Source organism: Protopterus annectens, chromosome 2.part2 (genome assembly GCF_019279795.1).
Source record: "Protopterus annectens isolate FY-2018-M chromosome 2.part2, PAN1.0, whole genome shotgun sequence".
Classification (NCBI taxonomy): domain Eukaryota; kingdom Metazoa; phylum Chordata; order Ceratodontiformes; family Protopteridae; genus Protopterus; species Protopterus annectens.
In genome coordinates, this window is record NC_056730.1 from 269328790 (window position 1) to 269348906 (window position 20117).

A 20117-nucleotide genomic window follows, 5' to 3' on the forward strand; every position below is an offset into this window, starting at 1 on the left:
GTAGGTGAGGAACAATTGGAGACAGACAAGACAAGATACAGGAACGGTGAAAGACACAAAAGGTTGGCAGACACCATGATTGGGGTGAGGATAGGGACATCACAAAAGGTTGTCAGACACCATGATTGGGGTGAGGATAAGGAAATCACAAACTCATGGTCATCAAACTGGGTGACAGTGAGAATTGAGTTCTCACCCACTGGACTGTCATCACTTTTACCTCACACCACTGCTGGCTGGACTGCCTGATATCTGTTTCTCATCTTCCTGGTATTATGTAAAATTAGAGAAAGCAACCTCTCTAGCCACCCTAGGCATGCACCAACAGTGTGGCACACAATTCTATATACCATCCCTGGCAATTCATTGTGGTTGATAAAATCATCACCTCTACAAATGCTTCCAGAGGTTACCACTGGACAAGCCTCCGGGGTAGGACTACCTGAAGAAGCAAGCAGGTAATGCAGGTGCAGCAGAGGCAATGTTGCCAGGTTGGCTCCCAGATATGCTGGGCAATGGGGCTAGAGCTGGTGGAGGGGGTGTCAGGCAGATTCTGTGTGGCAGGCCTACCTCACTGTGCTGCGAAGCATTTAGTGATGTGGTACACATGGATTACATGGACACGTTTGGATGACACTTAATAAATAAATAAATAAATAAACAAATCAATAAATAAAATAAAATAAAATGTAGAAGATACGGGTTGGAGTGAGAGAAAAAAAGAGATAAGAATAGTACTTTCATATATGACATACAATCCATTGATAGAATTAATTGACACTATTATCTTAACTTTTAAGACTACCAACTCCTAACATATAATTGTTACTTTTAAGAGTACCAGCTCCTAAAGATACACATTATACTGAAGATTGCAGCAAGTACTCCTTGACGTGCATATATTGCACATATGTGCTTTCCAGTTATACAGACTACATTTTCTAGTAAAGCATGTCTGCCACTGGTATAGAATTTTTATTTTAAACCTTTACATTACACATAACTGAAGATTTAGCAGTATTGTCTTTGAACTCAAAACTTCCAAGTCTCATATTGTACTCTTGGTTTGTGCTACTGACTAATGCATGCATAATTGCCTTTACATTTGAATGACGCATGCTCAATTTGATATTGTAATATTGGACTCTTGGTTTGTGCTGCAGACTAATGCATGCATGCTTGCTTTTACAGTTGAGATATGCACGCTCAATTTGATGCAACAATATAAAATATTTCAAAAAAGCTATCTTTGACGTTTAATGCTATAATACATACCACATACTTCCCTCATCCTTGCCAATCTAGCCCCATGGGTTTGTACATTGACCTCACAGTCCCTGGCAGCTATGGAAACAGAACAGAACAGAATACATTTATGAATACCAATCCTGCCTATATTGAGCTTTTACATCTAACAAGTACTCTCCGTAGTTAATATTGACACAGGTGTGGGATGTCCTCAGTCCTAAATTCCCCAATCCAGTGGTTGAGGGTATCCGTCTTCCTCCTTTGGAGGTCATTGTAGTGATGACTACATCATTCACCAGTGTGGGGGATACCTGTGGCACTGGTTATAGCCAAGGTTAAACTATTCCAAACTTCTGACTTTTATTGAGAGCCAGAATAGTCACACTGCAAAAACCTGGCACTATGATTCTTAACAAGGAATCCAATAAAAATCTTGGAGTACTGGACACCCCATCTCTGTGCTCTAAACCTGACACCTTCCCCACAAACACCTGCCATGCCTGCCATGGATCTGGGACAATGGAGAATGATTTTTTCTACCAATTCCAGTTATTGCTTTTACTGGGAGTGTGCACACTGTTTGAAAATGTTATGCTCCACTTATCATCATGCTAACATAGTGCTCAGTATTGTACACCTCCAAGCACTGTGTTTGTGTGATGGTAAGTGAAGTGCACCAGTAGCAAGCAAAGTAAATTCAAGGTTCTTAGATGTACAGGCAGTTGTGTATGTGTATTAGACAAATACGAAGGTCATGGCACTCAATCTAGCAGAAAGATACTTACAGGACTATAGTACACCATATGCTCATGGTCATAAATTTGAGAATAAATGTGATAATACATAGATAAATGAATACAAACTGACACAATATTAGTGCATCAGCCCTCATAAGTAATAATATCAGCTACACCATGTCGTGTTATAAGTGAGAGTGACTATAATGGGAAATGGAACAGCAGTGAAAGTGTATGGAATATGCTGTATTTGAACCCAGGACCCAGTCTTACACTTACACCTGTTGCCAGAAGAAGGTTGAGAAAACACTCGTCTATGTTGCAGTTCATTGCTATAAACTAAAATGTCACAATAGTAAAATAAAAGTTGCATACCCTGTTTAGAACCCAAGACCATCCACACTCCAGCCCTACACTTAACACCTGTTGCCACATGACTAGTTACATGACATTTCCTATTTTACTAATCATCCTTAAGGCCTCACTGTTTTCCCCTGAACAATGTTACTTAGAGATGCTCAATGGCACTAATTGAATGCATCTGATTTTTTTTTGGCTGTCTGGGTCTTGTCTGGCCAGTTGTCCAGCTTACACACTGCAATGCTTTGCAAAAATGATATAAGAGTACCCATGATGTTCATTTATTCTCTGGCTTGCTGTGTTTGTGCTAAGTGGTGCATCATGCAAACAGTAGCACACCCCAAAAAAAATGAAAAAAGGGAGAAATAGTTGAAATGAGGAAAAGCGATTTATGACATACACACTAAGAAATGTTAGTACATGAGATATTTTTACATAGGTCTGATTTAGAACTCTTACTCCAGTGCAACTTCAGAACACAGGATGGGTGCCTTATCCCTCTTTACCACATAAGCAGCTTTGTAGCAAAGAAATTAAATCAATATGCACACAACCAACTGCAACAGCATCTACACTGATATCAAACCATACAAGTGTTATTTGTGCATGTATTAGTTTTGGATGTAGTGCACCTAGTGATCACATAACCTATCATGATTATTGCTTGTCAATATACAGTTCTTCCTTACATTTCTGTGTTGGACATTCGCCATTTATCTGAGCAGTAATCTGAGACATGCAGTGTGTGTAAGCCATTCTGTATAACTGGCCTTAAAATGTGTGAGGGTATTAAGTGGAAATCATATCATATGCAGCTGCCAACAAATCAAGGACAAGTTAGATGTTAAGGAACACAAAATGTGACTCGTGTGCTGCTTATTTACATTTCCAACCTTACATCTAACACTTTGTAGATCTAACCTGACACACCTGGTATAAGTAAGGCAGCCTGCAGTGCTGTTTTGTTTTCCTTCTCCCAGCCACTAATTATTCACAGTTGCTATCCATTAAAAACAAACAATGAAGGAGTGCATGCACTATGTTTACATCTCATACACAGATCCATGTTTACTTCATTTACATCTTTGCCATGCTAACAGCCGTGAATCTACACCATATCAAAAGACAACCATATAGCTAGGCAAACTGATGGTGAGGAGAGCTGTATATGTTTGAAAGACTGCAAAAAACTTTTCTATGGGATATATCTGTACAGAGGAGTACTGAACTTCAGAAAGTAGGCTTCTATTTGTCACCTACATACTGCACATGCTGGAATGTATTTAAAAAATATCTGAAACAGACTTTTACAGTTGTATGCGTATGCATTAGTTAGAAGTGTACTGATGGCATGGGCATGTTTGCCAAGCCATTTCAGAGGTATACATGATTGCCAATACATAAAAATGGAATGCTGTTTGAAAAATATGTTAAAATTTTTCAGGAATGTCCTTTTATGACACTTTTATTATTTCAAATATGGTTTCTTAGCAAAAGGTGTCATTTACCTGTTGTTTTGTGTGGGAGGAGCAAAGCTGAGTTACTGTTATGGCACAAACAAGGATGGACTGTTCTTTTGATGGGGGAGCAAAGCTGAGTTTCTGTTATGGCACAAACAAGGAAGGACTTGTTTTGTGTGGAGCAAAAGTGAGTTACTGTTATAGCACACACAAAGGTGGACTGTTGTTTTGGGTGGAGCAAAGCTGACTTACTGTTATGGCATAAGTAAGTTGGACTGTTCTTTTGGAAGGGAGCAAAGTTGAATTACTGTTGTGGCACAAACGAGGATATGTTGCTCTTGTTACTCTCCTATTTTTGCATCCTGTCTGTTCTTAGTATTTCACATCTCTAGACTGTTTTATGTTTCTCCGGTGGATAATACCAAGTGGCTACCTTTTCTGTTTTATCTGGAAGCAGTTATTTTCTAGTTATGTGATACTTATGTGTACTATCCTTTTCATGTCTTTTATGACTACTAGAAGTGTGCTACCCAGGCATGTCAATCCACAGAGACCCCCCCCTTCACTGATGCTGAGAACCAAGTGATTGTATATGGCTTTATGTAACATGGTGCTTTTCTGCTGAAAAGGGGATAGGGAGATATGGCACATAGGATGCAAACATGGTGGCAACTTGTGGATGATTTCAATGTGGTGCGTGGCCATGGCAGGACAAATGAGCAGTTGCCCCACAGGGCCACTGCCATGATATACAATGAACTGCAACATAGACAAGTGTTTTCTCAACTGTTTGTGGCAACAGGTGTAAGTGTAGAACTGCCATAGACATGGTCCTGGGTTCAAACACAACATATTACATGCACTTTTACTTTTATTCCTCTTCCCATTATGTATTATCACATTATTATGAAATGTATGACTGTGTGTATACTGTGTACTATATTCCTGTAAGTATATTTCTGATATTTGGATGGGCAAGGCCTTCACATTTGCCTAACATACAAATGCAACTGCTTGTACATCCAATAACCCGCATAATTACTACTGCAATTATGTAATTTCTATACTGCTTGCCATTGTTGCTCACCACTGCCATCTTACAAACATGGTACTCGGAGGTGTGCACTGCTGAGCACCGTGTTTGCCCAATGATAAGCAGTTTGCAATATTTTCAGTGTGCACACTCCCAGTAAATGAGATAACTGTAATTAGTGGGAAACCATCAGTCTTCATTGCTCTTGATCTGTAGTAGACACAGCAGGTGATCATGGAGAGGGTGTGAGATTTAAGGCACAGGGATGGGGTGTTCAGTGGTCACAGATTTTTACTGGCCTACTAGTTAAAAAACACAGTGCAAGCTATAGCAGGGGAACTATTCTGGCTCCCAGTATAAATCTGAAGCTTGGGATAGCTTGGCCTGGGCTGTATCCAGTGACACCTGTATGTGGAGCACCAGTGACCAATGTAGGCATCATTTTAGTGACTTGCATCTGAGAAACAGGGATATCCTTGATGTTTGATCAAGGAACTTAGGACTGTGGACAGCCCACTGATGTGTAAGCATCAGCTACAAAGAGTAATTATTAGACTATTAAAAGCTGAATATAGGCAAGAATGTCATTTATAATGGTATTCTGCTCTGTTCTGTTTTGTTTTCTACAGATGCCATGGAAAGGGAGGTTAATGCAAGAACCCATGGGGCTAGATTGGTGAAGATGAGGGAAGAATGTGGTATGCATGCAGCAGAAGAGTATTTTTATTATACAGTAGCTTTAAAAGTTAAAGATAGCTGTTTTGGTATTTTATAGAGCTGTATCAAATTGAGCATGCATATCTCAACTGTGAAAGCAAGTATGCATGCATTAGTCTGTACCACAAAGCAAGAATACAATATTAAACTTTAGACAGAGAACGTGGGTTCAAAGACCACACTTCCCAACTATAAAATACTGTTCATTTTTCAATTATGTGTAACTAAAAGGTTTAAAGTAAAAGCTCAATAACAGTGGCACACATGCCCTGCTGTAAACTGTAATCAGTATAATTGGAACATGCATATTTGTAATATATGTACATGTCAAGAAGACTTGCTGCAATCTGTAGTATAGTGTGCAACTTTTATGAGCTGGTAGTCTTAAAAGTAAAAGTTATCTGTTAGGAGGTGATAGTCTTAAGAGTAAAGGTTAAGATAATTGAGTCAAATAATTGTATTAATGCATTGTATGTTATGTATGAAGGTACTAGACCTATCTCTTTTTTGTCTCTTTCCACAACCCATCTCTCTCTCTCTTTTTATTTAATTTTTAATTTTGTTTTTCTATTTTTCATTTTTTGTTTTATTTTATTACTTGTGGTCAATATGTGTCCATTTCATCCATGTAAACCACATCACAAAATGTGCTACAGCACAGCAAGGCAGTGGGAGCAGTAGCAGAGGTGGTAAGTTTATTACCCACACTGAGTTGCCAGGGATGGTACATAAGGTTTTGCACTGCATTGTTGGTGAAACCTACTCTGTCTGCATTGGCTACTCCCCCTCATTGTACATAATACCAGGAGGAGGATGAGAAGGAGACGTCAAGCAATCCAGGCAGTGCTGGAGTGAGGTGACAGTGATGACAGTCCCGTGGGTGATGATTTGATTCCCACTGTCATGCAACTTGACAACTATGGGTTCTGGATGCCCCTACTCTTACCACACCCAATGTGTCCAATGACCTCTCATGTCCATTATCATCTCATCTTGTCTGTCTGCAATTGCTTCTCATGTACCCATTTAGCAGCACCAGACATACCTATGTCCCTTTTCCAACATTTATCTCTCTCTCTCTAAAAAAAAAAATATATATATGGTCACCCCATCCCATAAAGAAATATCATCCCATACCTAGGTCTCCATTTCACACACGTGTCTTCTTGACACACTTGATTCAGTCCAATTGGGTTTACAACATGACTGTGTTGCAGTCACCCCTCTCTGGAGGTTACAGTCCAAATTCAGCTAATATTCTGCATATACTATCAGTTTTTACTGTTGAAGAAATGGTTATTTCCTACTGCTCTCCTGAAAATTCCTATATTGCTTTCCATTTGTTCTTCCCCTTGCTTAGTCCCCATTTCATCACTGTACTATCTTCCCTATTTCTTTTCTTTAATGCATTATTGTGTGATGGTGAGCATCGGGCACCAATGAACAGCAACAGTTATGCACAAGTAGTTAAAACTAATAGATACAGTTGTATTCAAAGTACCATCTGGATCCAAAAATGAATGTATGCCTCCATTAACTGGATTAACACATGCTGCCACAGAGTCACTTAAGTAGCAGGTGTATTCCAGAGACTCAGTATTGTCAGACTTTAGCAATGCTGGAGAAGCGATGGACCCCTTCACTTTTTGGGCTCCATGTTTGGGCGGCAGTGGTCATTGTGCACCATTGGTGAGCAGTGGCAAACAGGTATGGCTACTCCCATGCAATGACACTTAACACCACTGCACTTTATTAACAGGCAGCAGCTCATCTTGCATAAACAATCCATGTCACTGGATTATCACCCTGCAATGATACGTATTTTAAAGTGTGACAAACACCTGTATTTAAACCCAGTACCATCTGGCCCCAAAAAAGGAATGCATCAGTGCATTAATACTTGCTGCCACAGAGTCAGTTAAGGAGCAGGTGTATTTCAAAGACTCAGTGCTAATAGTTAGACTTTAGTAATGCGGCTCCTGTTTGCACACTGATTAGCTATGTACAAACTTGTATCTGTCATGCATATGCACTTTTCTAAGGGTCTCTATCAGTTCACCAAAAATCAGTTCAGTGAATGGCATTTTCAGTGCAGTTACCTCAAACATGCCATTTATCAAACTGTTCATATTGAGATGATGGTACAGTGAGGACAGTGAAATGTTTCCTTTCCTCACTGTAATGCAATCTCGGCCTTGGTATATATAATTAGCAGAGGGCTTGAGGGTGCAGTCCCCCACATGAGGGGAATTTGATGAATGGCATTTCCATTGAAATGCTGATTGCTGAAGTGATGGTTCAATGTAGTGATATAGACCCCTTTTCCAACAGTCGTGCAAATCTGCTGCCTGCCGCTCTATGGACATGTATATATTATGTTGTATTATTGCTGCTTACTGCACATTTCCTTTGTATGATATGAAATTATATGTAGAAACATTACAAACTGAGGGCACTATCTGTATGATATATATTTAAACTACATTCACGAGTTGGCACCCCACCAAGCACTACATCTCTGGGGTCTCAGTACTTTTTTCACATACTGTATATATCAACCACACTACAAAATGTAATATAATATGTTGTGTGCTATGCAGTGTACATCAATCTGATAACATGCAGAACTACAACTATTAACCCATATGCCTAAAAAGCCTTATCTGCAAGGCTAGTGCAGGAATCAGCATGGGCCATAAGACTTGATCCTACATGTGTGTGTGTGTGTGTGTGTGTGTGTGTGTGTGTGTGTGTGTGTGTGTGTGTGTGTGTGTGTGTGTGTGTGTGTGTGTGTGTGTGTGTGAACTGTTGCTTGACATTACAGAGAGCATTTTACACAAACATGTGGAACACTGGTATATTCTTCTCAGCAGACACTGGAGATGTCATCGGCTACATTACATATTTGGATATGCAGTACTCCCAAGAGGGCATGGTCAGACACTGTCCTGGAAGCCAGGTAGAAGTCACCTCAGCCTAAAGATTACAGTGACATGGCTTTAAATATATCCACATACATCATGACATGGTTTGTAGGCCCTGTGTTATCTTGCTGAAAAGGCCTGTGTTCTCTCCAGCTGCTACATATGTCTGGTGAGGTACATGTAAAAAAAGAGCATTATATTATATTAGTGTTGTGATGAGGTTTGATTACAGTGCTGTTATACAATCCTAAGATTTCAATATGATGGCATGGCTTATCATGTGCTCAACATATACTTTCAATAGCAGTGTGGACATTTGGTGGTCAAAGTTCAGATTGCTATCTACATGTATTATGGGTTTCTGCATTGATGGACTGTTGTCAATGATGTGATTAACATGGATCTCCACTTTTCATTTGGACAACATTACAAACACACATTTCCGTATTTATTGTACATTGTGTGCCTTTGCCACAATTCAGTTATCTGTGTTAACTCCTCCTGTACTATGTTATCACCATTGGTGGACCAATGATTGCACACAATATGCAAGACTCAGCAAACTTCGTAGGCCAAAGGCAATATACTTTAACCAGAACTGTCAAAAAATATAGTTTAAAAGCACAGATCCCTGGAATTTGCCAATGGTGACAGCTCTACTGGTACAGGTTGATTCAACAACTTTCAAATGATGTGTCTGTCAGTGACCCAATGGGGTATCCATCAACTGATCCAAGGTTTAATTACCAACTTGGGGGCTTTCTTAATGATACCTGCATGTGTGATTGTATCAAAACCCTATGCCAGATCACAATAGGCAGTATGCACTGTCTTACCTTCATCCAGGCCTATCACATGGAATCAATGGGCTGTAACATTACAGATCACCTGTGGCATAACTCAGCACATACACCTTTCTGATATGGTTGAATACACGTTCAACACACCCTTCACATGTCCTATGTTCCCATGCAAGGGTGTACATCAACATGCATCCACCTGAGCTGGGGGCACAGCACCTGATGCATGCATGTATAGAGACATGCTGATGCTCCTTGACTGTGAGGTACACCAACATGTCATCTTGGACCTCTTCTTCAAGTACACTAGCAATATCCCGGGTGTGTGCAACATACCTGTGTGAGTTATTAATGCTACATCAAGCCCATTACATCTGCTAGATCCCCTCAAAAAGGTCATCAAAGGCATGCATAATGACAGTAGTATCATCTTGTGGAACTTGAAAAGGTCAAGGCATTTGACACAAATCCACATTGAGGTATTCAATTAACACTGTCATATGTGGCCATAAACAGCTATATCACCAATTGGGTAGACTAGTGTATGATATATGTGACATCTCACTATGTTGAAATGTGTGATATGACATATATCTCAGGACCAATGATTAGAGTGGTACATCAGGGATGTCTGCTAGGCCATTTCATGCCCATTAGTTAAGTGATGGACATCACAGATGACATACACATGCTGTGTCCAAACAGCTGCCTGAAGGACTACAGCTTGTGGGCAATTATTGACTCTAGCTGTGATATTATTATAATAGAGACAGTATTAACACAGACCAAAACTGCTGGCACACCCATGACAACATGTACATTGACAACAAACATGGATATATTTGTTGAATCAGGAAATAGACGCACTACCCAAGTATAATGAAAACCACTATGTTATCTATATTTTACTATCATTGTGATTACAAATGTCTGTATATTTGTACATGCTATAGTTTGAATGTAACTTGGGGCTCTTCCCCCAGGCCTCCAATGAAAATGGGTGAATGACCCAGTCGGACTATCCGGGTAAACAAATATAAAATAAATAAATAATGTGGACATCACACCCTATAATCAGACCAGTAGGTATGTGACCTGTGTCCTGGGGTAGATGGTAAGTGGTACATCCACCAGCATGTGGTCACAGTGCTGACTACTCCCATGAATGCAACACCAGTTCTGGATATGTTTAGGACATGCACATCAGAGGCCATAATAACTTCATGGTTCCCAGTCTTCATCACACCAATATCTGTGCACAATGCACTCTTCTTCATGCATCCTCCTACACATCTTCCAGTGATGTGTAACTAAAGTATATACATTATAAGTAAAAAGCAACTCCATCAACTGTCAACACATGTATGTGTATATAATAACTCTGTCAGTTTTATTAACATGCTTTGTTAAAATTGTTTAATGCCTTTAACTATGTATGTCTTTTAGTGGTGGAGCTTTTTTCCCAAGGCCTCTACTGAAAATGGATATCTGACCCAGTGAACTTCCCCAGTCAACAAATGCCAATCAATCAATCAATCAATCAATCAATCAATCAATCAATCAATCAATCAATCAATCAATCAATTCAATCAATCAATCAATCAATCAAGCAATCAATCAATTAATCTCTACAGCTAATAATTCAAATAATTTTAGCAATTCAAATGTTGGCATGTTTCCATCATATAAAGAGGAGACTTACTCAAGATGAAACTGATAAAAGAGATATAGCATGCCTCTTAACCGCTTGCAACAAGAAATCTGGAAAAAGCTATAAATAATGGGGGGGGGTGCTAAGGCCCCAAAATAGGGAAAGTTGGTAGAATAATGGGGCTTGTATTAGCATGGATTTCCTGAAGGGTATGAAGTCTGAAACTCCGATGTCTCTCAATATTTCCCAGCTTTAATCCTCAATGAGTTGCCAAAGATTTCCCAGAAAAACAACAGTGTATAATGAACAGACCAAAATATGAGGCAAAAATCTGGACATTCTGCGAAAATCTGGACAGTTGAGAGTTATGAGAAATAGCAATGAAACAGACACTAAAAAAGGAAGTGAAGTGGATATTGTTTAAGGGTAAATATACTTACAGATACTAAGCATTAAAATTATGGAGACAAGGATAACAGGGGACTGGCTAATATTGTCCAAGACATTACTACTGAAATGTTGATTACTGGTGACTCTATGTAAAAAGGTACAAAAATTTTGCTTGCAAGATTGAGCAGAGACAGAGAGAGAGACTATAACTGCCACATTAATAAGTAGTTATAGAAGGCAGGGCGTTTATTGTTCCTTGCAAAAAAAAGTGCTTGATTATGGTACTGTATTGTGATGGGGGTAAATAATCAAGGTAACACCTACATACCATTATAGGAAAGATATGTAAAAAGTGTTATATTACTGAATAAAACCTATGGAATCAAACAAATAATGTGCAATGTTACTCCATCTTCTCAATTTAACAACATTTTAACAAAGTTATCTGTGTCCAAACAAAAGCTGGCTCAGGCAGATCCAAGGTAAAACTGCACTGTACTGAACTTTAATAAACACAAAATAAAAAAGTGTAGTGCTTTCGTTTACTTATTATAAATTTCATCAGATAATCCTATACATGTTTGTCCTGTTTAAAATACACTCAAAAGCAACCCCATTAGTCAATCCACACATGCCCCTTTCCTTAAAGGAGCACATTCGTTTTATGCAATATTCACCATACAAAAATATCTAAAATATTTAAATATAGCATATAAAATATGTGACACCAATACAGGAACACACAAGTCATATCTATAAACAGGCCTGAAAGTTAAAATAGCCAATAAAATGGACAATAGAAGTATTTAATTTTTTATAAATACTTGAATACGTTAAATTTATTGTATGTTTGTTGACCAGGAAAAAATCTATTTTCAACAGATGCCCAGAGAGGAAATCGCCAGATGCATGTCTTTGGAATGTGGGAGGAAACCCACATGAATGCAGGGAAGACATGCAGACTCCACACAGAAGGCAACCCAGCCAAAAATCAAACCAGAGAACTTCTTGACCCGAGACGACAACATTAACTGCTGCACCACTGTGCCACCAAATATTTAAACCTACAGCAACTGATATATCAGACAGTCTCCCACCCAAGTTCTAACCAGCCCTGACACTGCTTAGCTTCCAAGATGAAATGAAACAAATACAGTCAAGTTAGTCTTGTTAATACCTATATGAAATACATAAACATGCACATATAATCCATATACTTCTTAAGGCCATGGTATATAAATAACAAATATAAATAAGTTAAAATAAAATTAAATACAAGTATTCCCTTTATCAGTTCAGTGCTTTAAGCTTTAAAATAGAAGTAACAGAAATGTATTAATTGCGCAGCTCATCTACTAGCATCCGATACCATTTGCCATGACATTTCCTTCTTCTCCAGTAGTAGGCCACTAGGTCTATCCCTATACTCTTTACCTGGTCAATAACTACATACTTAAAATAGTGTCCTGAAAAACCAAAAACATGTTTAGCAAGGGCATTTGTCATAATGCATTTTTTCATTTTATACTCATGTTTGTAAATACATTCTTTCACTTTGGGGTCCATCCTACCCACACAAAAACAGGGGCACACTTCAAAGTGAGCCAAATAGATTATCCCCTTAGATTCACAATTAACATTTCCAAGTATCTTAAATTGGTTACTATGGATAAAAGGGGTGGGGTTTTACTCATGGATTTGGTGGCCGATAATGCTAAGGTTAGGTGCTTACTTGAAACAGATACTTTTAAGGAAGTATCTTTAACTAAAGTAAATGGTGCTAACATGAACATTTATGCTAATTTGAACAATATATTTATTGATAACAGGGTCATTATCAAATTATTTAATTATGTTTACCTTAGTAACCCCATTAAACCAGTTATTTTTGGGGTACCTAAAATACATAAAAATTTGTATGATCCACCTTTACGCCCCATAGTTTATGAGACAAACGCCATTATATCAGCATGTGCAAAGTACTTGGAGAATAAATTGAGGCAACATTTGGTGGATGAAGTAAACATTTGTAGAGATTCCTGGGATTTTTTTAAGTAAGGTAGACAGTATTAACTTTGATTCTAATGACATTTTGGTCACCATAGATGTGAAGGATTTATATAGTGTAAAACCTCAGACACTGGGTACCCAACGGCTATGTGATTATTTGGAAGCTAAACAGGTACAACAGGAACAGTTAAATTTAGTAAAAGACCAATTGAAGCTGGTATTAAATAATAATTTCATCACCTTTGAGAATAAATATTACTTACAAAAGAGAGGAATGGTAGTGGGTTCCCCTTGTGGCGTGGCTTTCACAAATACTGTCATGGCACAATGGGAGTGTAAGTTTTTGGATGGGTCCCAGTTTTGAAATTCCTTCCAGTTATATACCCAGTGAACCAGTGGGGCCTCCACAACAGTAAGTGGTTGTTCCAGCTTTAAGTAATTCGTTACAGAAAGGATTTGAGTTTGGAAGTGATATATCTGTACAAATTAATTTGTACATTGAGGCTAAGCTTAATGAATTTCACTACAAGCTCTTTTAATATAAAAAGCTTCAATTACAGAATGACTATTTTAAAGAATGTATTAAGCATAGAATAGTACCTAAAGGCCTTAGAACTTGGCAATATCCCACTGGGTTGTTTGAAGTTTTGCCCTTGAATTTAAACTTGCTTAAGCTATTTCCCTGCCAGGGTTGTGAATTCCTAGAGGTTTTGGTGAAGCACAATGCTACAGACATTGAGATAATTGGTTTTCAGCTTACAGTTTTAGATAAGAGTATTACAGCAGATGATAGTTGTGGAACTTTTAAATATGAACATTGATGCATTTTTAATAGTATTGAGGCCTGCATTAATTTGCTACAGGCTGGTAAAATATGGAAATTAAGTAGAGACAGTAAGGACTATGCGAATAGACTTGCATATCCTAAGCCAGCACCCCCCCCCCCCCCATATTCCCAAGCCTGAGGTTCTAAATTACTTGGTAATAGGGCACATCATAAAATTAACAAAAACAACTATCAAGTGAACCAAACTATGGACCATGACAGCATGAATGGTGATGGCAATGAATTTAGAGGTGGACAACATTTGGAGGAATTAGTTATTAACTTTTCCAGTTCACCTCCACCCCCAACCCAACACCCCATCCACCTTTGCTTAGGAGATCTGAAAAACTTAGAGATAAAAGGAATGATGGGAATGGTGGGGGCTTATACCAAAGCAAGGTTTTTGTGCATCCCCAGGGCTGAACCCATGGAGGTCATGAATGGTAGCTCAACCCTCATTTCAATACCAGCAGTAGGGAGGCTATCAGTGACAGAGGAATTTTTGGACTTACAGGAAGCTGAGTATCAAAAGGAAAATGGAAATGAGATTAAAAACTTGATTGTTGTTTTTAATGATGAAAAAGACTTTAAAGTATTTAACTATTCTGTTGTGGAAATTGACCCCAGGATTCAATAAACTGAATAGTGCTATTCCTGCACGGAGTGAACCATGTCCTTTTACCCTTAGCTTTAACAGCAGCACACCTTGCATATTCATGAAGGCATGCTACTGTTAAGGTTAAATGGACATGAACACTACTGAGTGCAGGGGGGATGTTTAAGTAGTGCATGCACATCTAACATGCCCCCTGCACTCAGAAAGTGTTATACAGCACTTTTTAAATGCATTTCAGTGTCCGCAGACACTGAAATCAAATAAAATTGGGGAGCAAGAAATCAATGCAGAGGGTGTGTGGCAGGTTGTCACACACCCCCTGCAGTGTTAAAGTGCCATACTGCACTTTGCAAGTGCTTTCAGTGTCTGTGGACACTGAAAGCACCTATCCCAATAGGAAGTAAAGTACAGTGTGTGACACCTGCATTGCAAAAGAGGTGTATGGCCACACTCCTCAACTGTACAGGTTTCTGCAGAATGCTCATATGCCTGCCTCTCATATCTCTCAACCATCTAGAGCAAGAAAGCTGTACAAAGCCATAAATAATGGGGGGACAAAGGCCCATAAATAGGACACTTTTTAAATAATGCTCTTACAAACTTGGAAAGTTGATAGAATAACAGGTTTTGCATTAGATTTCCTGAAGGGTATGAAGTCTGAAACCTAAATGTATGTTATTATGTTCTGACTTAAATCTCGAATGATTTACCAATGATTTGCTAGAAAACCACAGTCACATGTTAATGTTATGCTAATGCAAAACCTATTATTCTAATAACATTCTAAGTTTCTAAGAGCAATATTTAAAATCTGTCGCTATGTGTCCCCTTACAATTCCCCTTACTGTGACTGACAAGTAGTACAGAAACATGTAAATAAAGAGGGTTTATTAATTTTCTTTTCCATTCTAAGGTATGTTTAAGCATAGCTGAGTGGGTGTGCACGTTATGGCCCTCTTCTCAGCATTGCATAAGCATCCCATAGGAGATAAATAAAAATATACAACTAAAATCTTAATACCGAGATAGGATAGTTGTCAGAATCCTGGCTTTACATTCAGGCATTCACAATTCGAATACCAAGACAGACATGGGAAAGCTGTGTTAAAATTATTATTTTTATTTTAAATTATGTAATTATGCAATTGATATTTGTCAACCAGGGTAGTGTAGCTGGTCTAAAATGGAAGTGTGAGTGCATATAACATGTCAAATCACATGTTAATGTTTGCTTTCCAGATGGTATAATTTCAGAGGATTACTACACAATACACTATCTGTCATGCATGAATCTCAGGATTACAATTTCACACTGTCTAACCCTCAGAACACAGAAAACAGTCAAACAAGAGACAGCAATTCACCAGTAGCTCAGTGTGATGTAAAATAACCTTGTGGTTCATTTTAGCACACCCAGACACGGTTTGAATCCAGGGAGTGGTACGGAGATATGTGCATATATACACTCAAGAAATCTTGAATATTTGTAGAAACAGTCAGATAGCGGTAATAGATATTTTCTCCATAGGTCTTACAGGTAATGAAATGTGTGTAGTAGCTGTTTGAAAGGTATAGCAATATATCCGTGTACAACTGTCACACTGTCCAACCCCATGCCTGCAAATGAAAAAAGGATAGGTACATACACCATGCGCTATTCCCGATATATATCTCTCAAGTGTCACACTGTCATGGCTAGTGGTCACTGCTGTCATTCACTTTGAGCACAGATAGGAATCCAGGTGAACTATGCTAGTAGCAGACTCATGCAACATCATTGCAGGGTATCCCTTCTTTGTCAAGTATGTAACCCTGACATATAAAAGCCCCCTCCAGTAAAGTAGCCACCGTTCACCCAGTTTGCCCCATACCATTACAGGTTGACAGTCTAACAGGTATGTATGTGCCACAGAAGTTATGGGCCATAGGTAGATGCAAAGTGAGGGCAGACCTTTAGAGTATTGAGCAGTACTGTTGTGAAAAATGGAAGCCAATACAGTTATTAATGGACTTTTTTCTCTCCCACAACTCGTCATCTGCATCTCTAATTATCATTCATATAATACGTGTATGTTCTTCTCAAAACCTATTGTTGGGACATGTGTTCTATTATTGTTCATATATTTCATTGGTTGCACATTAACATACCTTGTTCAGATACCATTATTGGTGATCTGTTGTCATCAATGTACCTTGCATGCTGTTAAAATGTTTACTGTTGTTCCATTTATGCATGTGTTCTGTTTGCTATGTAACTGTTTTAGATCTGTTTGATTTGGGTTAATTGGAACACCCATGCATGCTGTTATAACTAATTTTGCAATGTGTTGTTTATGACTAACCAATATATCTGGGAAAACCACAACACCATAGCACATTTGGGAAGGCAGATCCCGGTGGATCCGGCTGTCCTGCCCATCTGGCTGTGGCACTGGGCCTCAGCACATATGAGACCCAACCCGGAACATCCTCCTCTGGTGGTCCTGCACCATCTTCTGGGGAACCACCTTAGGGGAAGGGGTCCTGTCCTCCTGGGTGAGGGCTTGGAGAGGACCCCATCACCCACTGAATGTTCCGGGGTATGGTGTGGAGTATCATCTGCTCTGAGTTGGGTGGGCAGCTGTGCCAGATGGAGGGCTGCCTGGTGCACCTGGAGGGGCAGGCTGCCCCTGTTATCCAGCCCCCAGCATAGCCAACTTTGGGGCCGTGAAGTTGCAGTGTTGACTGCCCATGGGTGGGGAACTCAGTCTCTCTGTATGCATTTGGGGGCTCATGAGTCTCTGATTCCCAGCCACCCTCCCCGTCCAAGGTATTTACCCCCTCATGTATTATATACTGCCCCTGTCTGCTGTCTTGTGTATCTTGTTTGTCTGTAAATGCTACCAATCCTACTCAACCTACCTCCTCAAACATACCCATAGCCCTTCCCCAACATCCCACTCTCACCTTAAAACAAGGGGGCATCTGTCCCACAAAAAAAATCATTTCCCCATATATAGCTCTACATTTCACCCCATGTACAGCAAAATTAATCAATCTACCCACAAATTATTCTATAAATGTCTGTCGCCAACACCCCCCCCCCCTCCTGTGGGGTGTGAGGCTGTGAATTCCAAATTCTACACATTATTCACAGCTGTTGTTGCAGAAGAAATGTAGAGCTATGGTCCTTTCCTACAACTATCCTGCACATCCCTAGCTGCTTTTCCTAATGTTTTACTTGCTTGCCTCCAATTCACTACTTTGCTGTCACCCTATTTTCTTTCCATTAATTAAAATTATCGTGGGTGTATTGGGAGTAAGCGGTGCTAAGTGAAGCTAAGAGGACTTAAGCATCTGTTAGCATCACTTAGCTCCCACAAAACCACACAAACCTGCTTGCAACTGGTTAAAACTGCCTTAATCACTCTGTCTCCATCAGCCGTTGTTCTGCCCAGCAACAAAACAATCAGCTCTGTCAAGTCTCAAACCCAATACACAGGCATTACAATCACAGCAACATACCACTACACCATCTGAGCTGTGGGAATCTGCAATGCTTTTACAAACATATCATGCACTAAAGTCATTTAACATAAGGGAAAAATGCATGTCCTTAGTACTCTGATATACATATATATGTATATATAAATACAAATATATATATATATTTATATATATATATATATATATATATATATATATATATATATATATATATATATATATATATATATATATATATATATATATATATATATATATATATATATATATATATATATATATATATATATATATATATATATATATATATATATTGTAAGAATATGCTCAACAAAATATCAAAATATTAAGGTTGAAAGTAATTTTGTTACAAACATACAACATAAATAAGAAATAAAATAAAGCTTGCTTAAATGTAGAAATAGAGTTTAGTAATATGTGATCAGCATCCATACTAAATGACTGTGGCTTGAAAAATAAGGAACTTGCGTAATGGACATGTTTCCATACAAAATCAGCAAAAATGTAAAAAGAGGATGTATGTTTGCACATTGCCAGGAAAAAAGCTAATCTGCTTCTGTAAAGAATGGACAACAGGAAAACAATCTGTGCATAGGAGTGGCCTTAGGTCAACTGGTGCCCTAGGCAAAATGGCTCCACGGCACCCCCCCACCACACCTCCTGTGCCCCCATCCTGGTCTAACTACACTAGATAAATACTGGAAAAGTGCCCCTGCTAGAACAGCGCCCTAGGCGGCCGCCTAGTTGGCCTATGCCTAAGGCCGGCATGTTTCTATCATATGACATTGTTATGCAAGGACGTTTGAATGATCAAGTCAGCATTTGCACAAGATGGTTCCTTAAAAGACAATATCATTACAGGATAAAAACATATTTTTCTGCAAGCATCAGCAAACAGATGTTCTCATACAAAGTCCTAAATAGAATACCAAGAGAAAAACAGGATCTGAATTGCATGACTAGAACAGTATAAAGAGACTATAGCAGATTTTATTTATTTATTTATTTTGCATTTGTTGACCGGGCTGGTCCAATTGGATATATATCCATTTTCAGTGGAGGCCCAGGGATTAAAGCTCTACACTTCAGAGTAGTATTTACAAAACAACGGTACGTTACACAGTTTTGGCTATCATAACAGTTCATTGACTTTTATCATATGAGTAAAAAGAATCCTATTATATGACAGCTATGGATGTACATACAAAGATGTTTAAAAATATTTACACAAAAATCACACTATTAAACAGTAAAGTTACACATAAAAATGTGTAAAAATATGTAAACAAAAAGCACACTATTAAACAGTAAAGCCACACACACATTATTGTTAGTAAAGGATTAACTAGCTCATGCTGCTATGAAGATTAATGTCAGGAGACAAGTGTGGTAGTTAGTCTGGGTTAGCAGAGGGGCATAACCAGTGTGATTTAAGGTATGGTTTAATTTTGGTTTTAAATAGGGGAGCTGAGTATAGGGAGGTTAGGTGATTGGGGAGGGTGTTGCAAGTTTTACCCACTGCATTAGAGAACAGTAAGTCGCCGGCCAGATTGTTGGTTTTATTTATTTGAACTAGTAGTTTATTTGATGAACGCAGGATCTTTAGGTTATTGTTTTAGTGAGTATTGAAGTATTTGAAGGTTGATACAGTATCTTATGGGCTACAATTAGTTGTCTCAGTAGAGATTTGACAACTCTAACCAGCCTAGTTGATTAAGATTGTTGCAGTGATGGGTTCTGTAGGTTGACCCAGTTGCAAATCTGGCAATATTATTGTAGGAGATAGCAAGCTTGTTCATATTGCTTTTACATAGTTTAGTATAGATAGGGGATGTATA